This window comes from Pararge aegeria, chromosome 18 (assembly GCF_905163445.1).
Source record: "Pararge aegeria chromosome 18, ilParAegt1.1, whole genome shotgun sequence".
Classification (NCBI taxonomy): Eukaryota; Metazoa; Arthropoda; class Insecta; order Lepidoptera; family Nymphalidae; genus Pararge; species Pararge aegeria.
Genome location: NC_053197.1, coordinates 15,155,158 through 15,164,234, shown reverse-complemented (window position 1 = coordinate 15,164,234; position 9,077 = coordinate 15,155,158).

Genomic DNA, 9,077 nt, shown 5'->3' with positions numbered 1-9,077 from the left:
TTCTCTTCCCGATGGTGTCGTACGGGGTGACTAAGGGCCTATAAAGGAGTGTGGGCAGCGGCGCCTCTGTGATACTACCACCATCTGATAACTAACCCAATGGTACTTATGGCTAAATCATCTCGGGAGAGCCATTGGTGACATACATGCTGAATTTTTTTTGCGTAAAGGATCAGCCTAGCTGTTGTGTGCGGAAATACAACCAGCGTTCTTGGCGGGCATGACTTGTACAGTAATTAGTTTAGTTATGAGTTTTATATTAACATTGTCCATAAATAAGCTTAACAAAAACTAGATTATTACAAACAATTTTTAAATAATGTTTTAAAATAATTTTTAAATACTAAAAATGTATGTGAATGCAGCCTTAGGGGAAGACGTCTTTGTGATAACAAATTCCTAATAATGCAATGTAAAGGTACGATTGCGAACGATATGAATGAATGGGCTACTTTGATTTGTGTGTCGAATGTGGGCGACAATTTGCCACGTTAGGGCTTGAAATAAGCTGCTTATTGGGAAAATATGCCCTGCAAAGAGGTGGAGGTTTTTAATTTACCTTTCTTGCTTGACTTTATAAATGTGTACTGATTTTTTTACCGTTACTTGTTTGGTTGCTAATTTGAAAGAAAGAAAGAAAAGAAGAAAGAAAGAAAGAAAGATTTATTTTTTACATTGCGCCACACATTACAATATTCACAACACCACATATGTTATGTGTGGCACAACCTAGAAAAAAGGTGCCAGCTCAGCATTGTGCTGCATGCGCCTGTGGGAGCATACAGCGCTGATTTTCAGTTGGCACCTTGTACCAGGTAACACCACGGAAATACGTAGCCATCTACTGACCACATTTTAAGCTTCGTTTAAAAAAAAAAAAAAAAACTAACTAAATAAATCCACAACAATAATAATAATAAACTAAAGTAACATATATTTATATAAACTTGAAAATAAAAACGTACATATATCATAAACTTATTAAGATACACAGTGTAATATAATAGTGATAAAATTATTAAGTGGTAAAGTAAAGTATAGTAAAGAATACAGACTGTCTCTAGAGAAAAGATGACTCCGCCACATGTTCTTGGAATTCCACCTGTTTGGCCAATAAATATTGTTTAATTTGGTTCTTAAATCCAAACTTACTTTTAAAGTTCTTGATTGGCGGAGGAATATTATTCCAACACTTCGTGGCGGAGTACGTGAACGAGCCCCTAAACGCAGCAGTACGATGAAGTGGGATGCGAAGCTGGTTTCGACTGCTTCGAAGCTTCCTTTCATCGTCACTAACCCAATTCAGTTTATTTATTAAATACAAAGGCTTACCTTGCTTTATTACGCCATAGAGAAGACCTGCAAGATGCAACTTCCTTCTAGAACCCATTTTTAACAAGTGATGATTGTTTAAGAAAGGAGTTACATGGGTTCTAGGAGGTATGTCGAAACAAAACCTCGCACATGCATTCTGCACTCTCTGGATGAGACGCTTCGTACGGCACAGCAATCGAGGACCGAACACAACATCCGCATAGTTTAGTTTAGACAGCACCAAAGCCTCTACTAGCTGTAAGCGCACTTCTACTGAAAGATACTGACGGACCTTGTAGAGTATCTTTAGTCTGTAGAAACAATTGCGAACTACTTCTGCTAAGTGTTCCTCGAACCTCAAATCTGCATCCATGAGCAATCCCAAATTTCGAGCTTTGCAGACTCTCTCTATGGCGCAGCCCTCAATATCTATACTAACACCGGAACGAAGCTTATATAGTTGCTTTGCAGAACCGAATAGTATATACTTCGACTTTGACGGATTAAGTACAAGAGAATTACGGTCTGCCCAAGCCCCTATTCGGCCCAAGTCTGCATTAACAAAACGAACAGCGTCATCGAGGTTTTCTGCCTTGAAATGGTAGTAGAGTTGCAAATCATCTGCATACATATGATATTTACAGTGTAAGATCTGCTTAGCAACATCAGCAGAATACAATATAAAAAGAAGAGGACCAAGGACTGAGCCCTGTGGCACGCCTCTATTGACTGGCACCGGCGCCGAACGATGCACCTTACCATCCTCGAGTACAATTTCCACAATTTGTGCTCTTTTGCTAAGATAACTCTCAAACCACTTGACAGTATCAACAGTAAAGCCATAATGCGATAACTTTGATAATAAAAGTGCTGTATTGATACTGTCAAATGTCCGAGAGAAGTCAAGAAGCACCAATAGTGTGCACATACCCAAATCCTGTGCTCTAAGAATGTTGTCAGTCACATCCAACAGTGCCGTAACAGTACCACGACCAGCCCTAAAACCTGATTGATAATCCGGCAAAATTTTTTGCTTCTCAATATAAGCCGACACCTGAGAACACACAACTTTTTCTAATACCTTCGATAAGCAAGGCAAAATACTTATAGGACGAAGATCCTTTGGCGTGAGAGGGTTAGAAATTTTCGGGAGTGGATGAATTAGTGCAACTTTCCAGTCATTCGGAAAAACAGAAGTAGTTATAGACGCGTTAACAATGGATCGAATTCGATTAAAACGATCGATTTGCGTGACTTCTTGATGAAATATCTAGAGCGTTTGAGCGCACGGTGGGCGGTAAGCCGACATTCACGTTCTCAAGAATATTAAAATCCCACTGCACTTCATACAAGCACAAAATCACTGCCTACTCTCAAATTTTTGTATGTCTCAAAAACGAGAAGATTTTTTCCCATTTCATGCCATCTTCCTTCGATATGCATACCCTGGTCAAAAACCCCGTGCACGCCACTGCCACTAATATTATAAATTCCAATTTTTTTAAGGATGGGTGGATGGCTGGAAGTTTCATGTTTGTTTCTTTCTTTCTTTATAAAAAACCCGGTGCTATCAAATGAAAAAAATATGAGATAAGGAACACATAAAGTTGGTAGAAAACGTTAATTTATGGAGCTCACAATACGATGCGGTCTTTTAGCAGTATTTATGAAGTTTAGCGGTTTTGTATTGAGTCATAAACGTCAAAATTCCGGGTAAATTTACAAGCTTGTAGGGCAATGTATTAGAAATGTTACGCGACGTTGATAAGTTGGTACGCTATAAAGATAAGATACAGTAGTATGAAGCCTTCGATCTTATGGGATATACCGACAACTACAGCAACGCTGCAGTGTTCAATAATAATATTTAATTAATAACCAAAATTTACAAGTAGACTTACTATAATTGTGTAATCATAAATTAAATCCGTCGACAAAAGGTAACTTCTGAGTAAATTAATTACCAATATTAGCACCTACCTACTCACTACATCATTAAAGATTATGGAATATCTATATGAGTAAATAAAAATTCATCAATAGAGGATATCTTTCCTCGGTCGCAGCAGCCCGCGGTGTAAGCGGTGACAGCCTAGGTTAGGACTTTGGCTTTAAATTCAAATTCAAATTCAAAATTTCTTTATTCATGTAGGCCTATCACAGGCACTTATGAAGCGTTCATACATATTTGTTTACATTATTGTAACGGGATGGCGATAACTTCGTTCGCCAACTTAAATCTAAAGCTACGAGGGTTCCAAACGCGCCCTGGTTTAGACCAGGGCGCGAAGAGCCCACAACAAACTTAGCCGGGTAAATTTATTTTTTTGTTATCACCATCTTCCAGTAAATTTAAATTAAGCTATGAAGCTAGAGCAATTCACACCCAAGCTTTTTTATCGTTTAAATAATCCTTAATGTTATAATAGGATTTTTCTGTAAGCTTACGTTTTATATAAACTTTGATTTTACTTTCGAAGTGCCGATATCTTTAACTATTCTCAGCATTCGTTTTAAGCAATTAAAATATCACTTTCTCACCATACCAGAGGAAACTCGAAATTATTAATTGCCAAATTGCCCCTGTCGGGGTTCGAACCCGAGACCTTACACTTAAAACCACCCACTCACCACTGTGCAAGGTGAAAAATATTGTCGAACGTTATGAATTCCGGATCTGAATATTTTGATTATGAATTCAGAAAGGGAATGCGGCTGTATCAGCCCAGGCTAAGATCTTAGTGACGTCTGAATCGAAGTTGAAGTTAGAACTTTTATACACCTTTGTCTGTCTGTCTATCTTTCGTTCATCCGTAGCTCTAAAACAGATCTTATGATATGATAATATCCGTCCGAATGAATAAACTGTTTTAAGCGAATTGTAATTTAACGTTGATATTTTATGTTTACTACATTTAAATTATATATTCATTCTGTAAGCTTTGTAAATCGCTCCATAGCTAACAGCTGTAAGGTGGTGAGGTGGTGGCCTCTTTGTGTGCCACCTGTGGAGCTAGGTGGGTGACACCCGTTTTTTTTATTTTGCCGGAAAATTTAAACACAAATTTTTAGTACAAAATATTAAGCTCGAAAACTGTACCAAAAAAACAAGAACTCATTTTACAGTTTTAATTATCTATACCTACTTATAATAAATCTGTAACTGGAAGATTTCTGCACATTTAATATATTTTGAAAATTTTGACCGGGGGAAGCTTTATAATCGATACTGAGTCCAAAATAGATTTTTATTTAATTTTTGTCTGTCTGTCTGTCTGTCTGCCTGTCCAGGCATCACGTGAAAACTACTGAACGGATTTAAATAAAATTTGGTATCGTTGTAGCTGATATTCCGGGTCAACATATAGGATACTTTTTATCTCGATAAACAGAAAGTTTCCTCCGGGAAATGGGATAAAAGTTTTTATCAATATTACTTCATACCTCCGTTAAATTTGAATCGATTCTAATAATTCTTTTTTTATTTGAAAGTGTATACTATTAAGTATGTATTGTTTAATTTTAATGAAGATCTGATAAATATTTTCGGATATAAAGGACTTCTCTCCACTTATAACAGAACGTCGCAAGGCATATGGGATAACGATCGAATGCATGCGTACCATCCTGGAATAGCTCAAAGGCTTCTTTTTATCCCGGAAAAGCAAACAGCTCCTACAGGATAGCATCGCTATTTTATCCGCATTAGTCTTTCAAAATTTAGATAGGAAATATTATCAAGATTTTGAATTTGTTTGGCTTACCGCGCTAATCTCAGAAAATGTTGCTTCGATTTCGATTTTTTTCGGATTGGTAATATCAATTAAGGCTATTTAACATCACGCTACGACCGATGGCTACCATCATTAATGAGAAGTGTTGCAAAAAATATCCTTTTCTGTTTGTATATCGGAATTGTTTCTTTAAAGTTCTATAAAACAGTCCGCGACAACATACGACTACTTTTTGAAGTTAACTCATTTCCGGACGAAGTAGCGCGGGTCCGCTAGTTATTAAAAAGGAACAGACGCATAGCGGAATTCTGTAGGTAGAAATATAAAGATTTCACAAAGTGGGCAACTATCTGGTGTTAAATTGGCGAGAAGAATTACGTTATGTTATTAAGCATTATTATGATTGCTTTAAAGCTTGCCAAAAGAATATAAGTACTTCAATGAGAGAAAGTAACGAATGTAGGGATCGGGGATTCCCCTTGAATTGAAATTTAAAAATAACGGACCACGTAGATGGCCCGCCAGATGGTAAGGTGAAAACTGTCGTCTATAAACAGAGCAACACTTCGCATGGCATGCAAGAAACACAACCTGCAACAAAGCGCTCTGTGTCCCTAAACATTTGGCTTAGGTGCTAAACCGAAAGTGCCTGTAGTTACACCGGCAACCACGCCCTTCTCTAGACCGGAAAACAGCATTGCAACAATGCTGCTTAGCGGCAGAAATAAGCATGGTGGTAGTACCTACTTCGCAGTACGAGCTCTGTTACAAAAAGCTCGACTGCTACTAACTTCTTAAACTTAACAATTTATCTAATTCAAGTATGCCTTTTTTATAATCTTTTCTGAAACGTCATATCTGTCAGTTTAAAATGACTTGTGACTGGTTACCGAGCACGCCGGTTAAAAAAGCTACTGTTAAGATATTTGCTAAGAAATCTTTTTTCTTTCGTTCTTTCCTGTAGGAAAAAGGCAAAGGTATATAAACGTACAACCATAGTGACTTTCATATTCTTTCATGATGATAAAAAGATAAAAGCAAATAGGCTCTAAAAGTTATGATAACCTAGGCAAGTAAAGAAAATATATATTGTATTTAAATATTTTCTCTATATAACTATGTTAATGTGAAAAATAGATGAGCATACAGGTACGTTTAATTGTGTTATTCTTTCTTTAAACGAATATTCATATTTGGGTTCCCGACGTCTCTACTCAGAAACCTTTGGTAACCTTGCAATCATGTTTTGTTTTTTTATCTGACTAAGATAAATGAAGGATATAGTGTATGTAACATGTCAGTATTTATCAACAGTCAATATTTATTTTTATATTTTTTGCTGTTAAATAAATGTTGTAGATTCATTCGCCTTTTTGAGACTGGTTTAGTCTTTAGAGACACCATAAACAAGTTAGTGCTACAAAGACTATTTATTTATAACATTTTTATTGTTATTAATATATTGCAAAGCTACCAAGGTTACATTCATTTATTTGATTATCTATGGCAATGTCGTGATCAGAATCTATGGATATTTCTTTGGATGAAAAATTTTGAATCCTTATTAATAGTTTTTAAAAGTTGAAATGAAAGTTGAATAACTCCGGTTTCGAAACGAAAAATAGCAAACACTTCGAACTTACCTTTAAATGTAGCATTTACACTAACAAGAGCTCATGCTCGTGTTATTTTTTAAATATTTTAAACGTGTCACACAAGTACAACGTATAACACAAGTGATTGTGTTATTCGACTTAAGAACACTGATTACCGTACTGAATTTATAAAAATATGCGCAATTGTTTAAACACTGTAATTTAAATTCTTTTAAATTTTGGCAGGAAAACAACACAGATATCCGAACGTAACTTTAAAACATTGTTCATTTTCAAATATGGAACTAAACAAAAGTTTAAACAAGGAAGTCGCACCACTTACCAGTCAGTATCGCAAGAAGGGCGGCTGTGTGCGGAGCCATGGCTGCGATCCGTTGCGACTTGCGTCGAGCGTAGAGTGCCGCGCGTTGTCTCCGAGCCCGCCTTATAGCAAGGGTGGTCCGCCCTCGGCCGCCCCCATAGAACGTTACGCGCAATGTCGGATGAAATGTAAACTTGTCGTTCACCATTTTACCTAGATACCATGCGGGGCTTTCATCATTTAATGTCAAAAACTGGCACGAAGCGATTTGCATCTTCTTTTCTTATGCGCACGGCTGGGGTTTGGAACGCCCTTCAGAGTTTCCTAATTCTTACAACCTGGGTATCTTTAAAACAAGCGTGAGCGGCATCTTCTAGGCAAGCGCGTCCCATCTTAAGCCATATCTATACTTTCCATCAGGTGATATCGAGCGCTAGTCTATTATCGATAAATAAAACTAATGTAATTCAATTACTGACAATGTAAATTAATTATTATTAATATACTGCGACAATACACACATCGCCATATAGCTTCAAAGTAACCGTAGCTTGTGTTATGGGTACTAAGATAGCTGTTGAATATTTTTATGAATATAATACACATAAATACTTATAATATACAGATAAACACCCAGACACTGAAAAACAACCATGTTCATCGCACATACATTTTCCACTTGTGGGAATCGAACCCACGGCCTAGGACTCAGAAAGCAGGGTTGCTGCCCACTGCGCCAGTCGGCCATCAATATGAGCGATGATTTCTAATTTCTATTAAATAACGGCCTATGTCCTTATTTTATTGCCTTGGTAGTTAATAATTAAAACACTTTTTGCAACAGTGCCGCCTTGTAACCATCCAAAGCGGAACTCTTTAGGTAATCTACTAATTACAGCAGCTTAAGAAAATGACGCAGAAAGTAAGCGGGAGAATAAGTGTATGAAAAATTGAGAGTTTTCTGTTATAACTTCAGTAAAGGTAGTATACTATTATGTACGTAGTATACGCGTAGGCCCGGAAATTTAAAAAGGCAAATTTTAGTACCAGATTATTATGCTCACAATGATTTTGAGAATCGTGGGTCTGGAAGGTTGGCTCTGATGCTGAAATGCTGGAACATTACGATTTTCGTCGATCGAGAGAGGTCAGATCGAGATTGACAAGTTATCCTGCTTGTTTTAAAGCTTAAATTTGTCCACAATTCTCCAACTAGGGCTTTTGCTATAACGCTTGTAAAATCTTTACTAATAGGTATTATTAATGCATAGGTTTGGATGCAAGGATTTTTAAATTAAAAAATTTTTGGAAGTTTAAATTAATAAGCCCAGCTCCAGATTCTAGCCTGGAATAGTCAATTGATAACTTTTTATCTAATATAATAATATCTTCAGGATAATGTTGGGACTGTCTCGATACTGTGTCTGATATGTTAGCGGAGAACAGAGTTGATGGCTTCTTCGCAATTATTAGGAAAAATATCGCGTCCCTCAAACGTAGGTTCGAGAGCATTATTCTAAAGTTTTAGCTGACAGGCAGAATACTGTTTTCAAAGCACACTGGATATCAGCTTTAGTGTGTAGAAACATTAAGTATTATATTAACCAACATTGATATTAAGTTTATTGTGAAATACTAACATATAGACCTTTGTAGTCTGAAATAAATGCAATACAATTATCGTTGAAATGGACAAATCTCTCCCAAAAAGCTAGTAGGGCTAAAAGGCAAAGGTTTTAGCAGTGCAACTTCTTTAGAATCGTGATTTGAAAATCGATTAAACGAAAATGCGTCGCGATAAAGAAGCAAACACATAAATTTATGCAAGAGAATGACATTTTGTTCTCTTTTTTAGTAACCATGAAAACTGAAAAATATGCAGAATTGTTACGATTAATATCTTACGAACTTCGTACGTTTGATGGTATTTCAACCACGTAACAGTGCAGATTCTAATAATAATAAAGTTTACGTAACAAGTTACGTTCTTGGCACTACTCGCCCACCGTAACCGCTAAAGTAGCAAAACCTTTATTTATGACTAATAATAGTAATTTTTCCATATGTGAGATGTAACGAGCATCGGGAATCCTGTTTAATAGCGAATTCCAT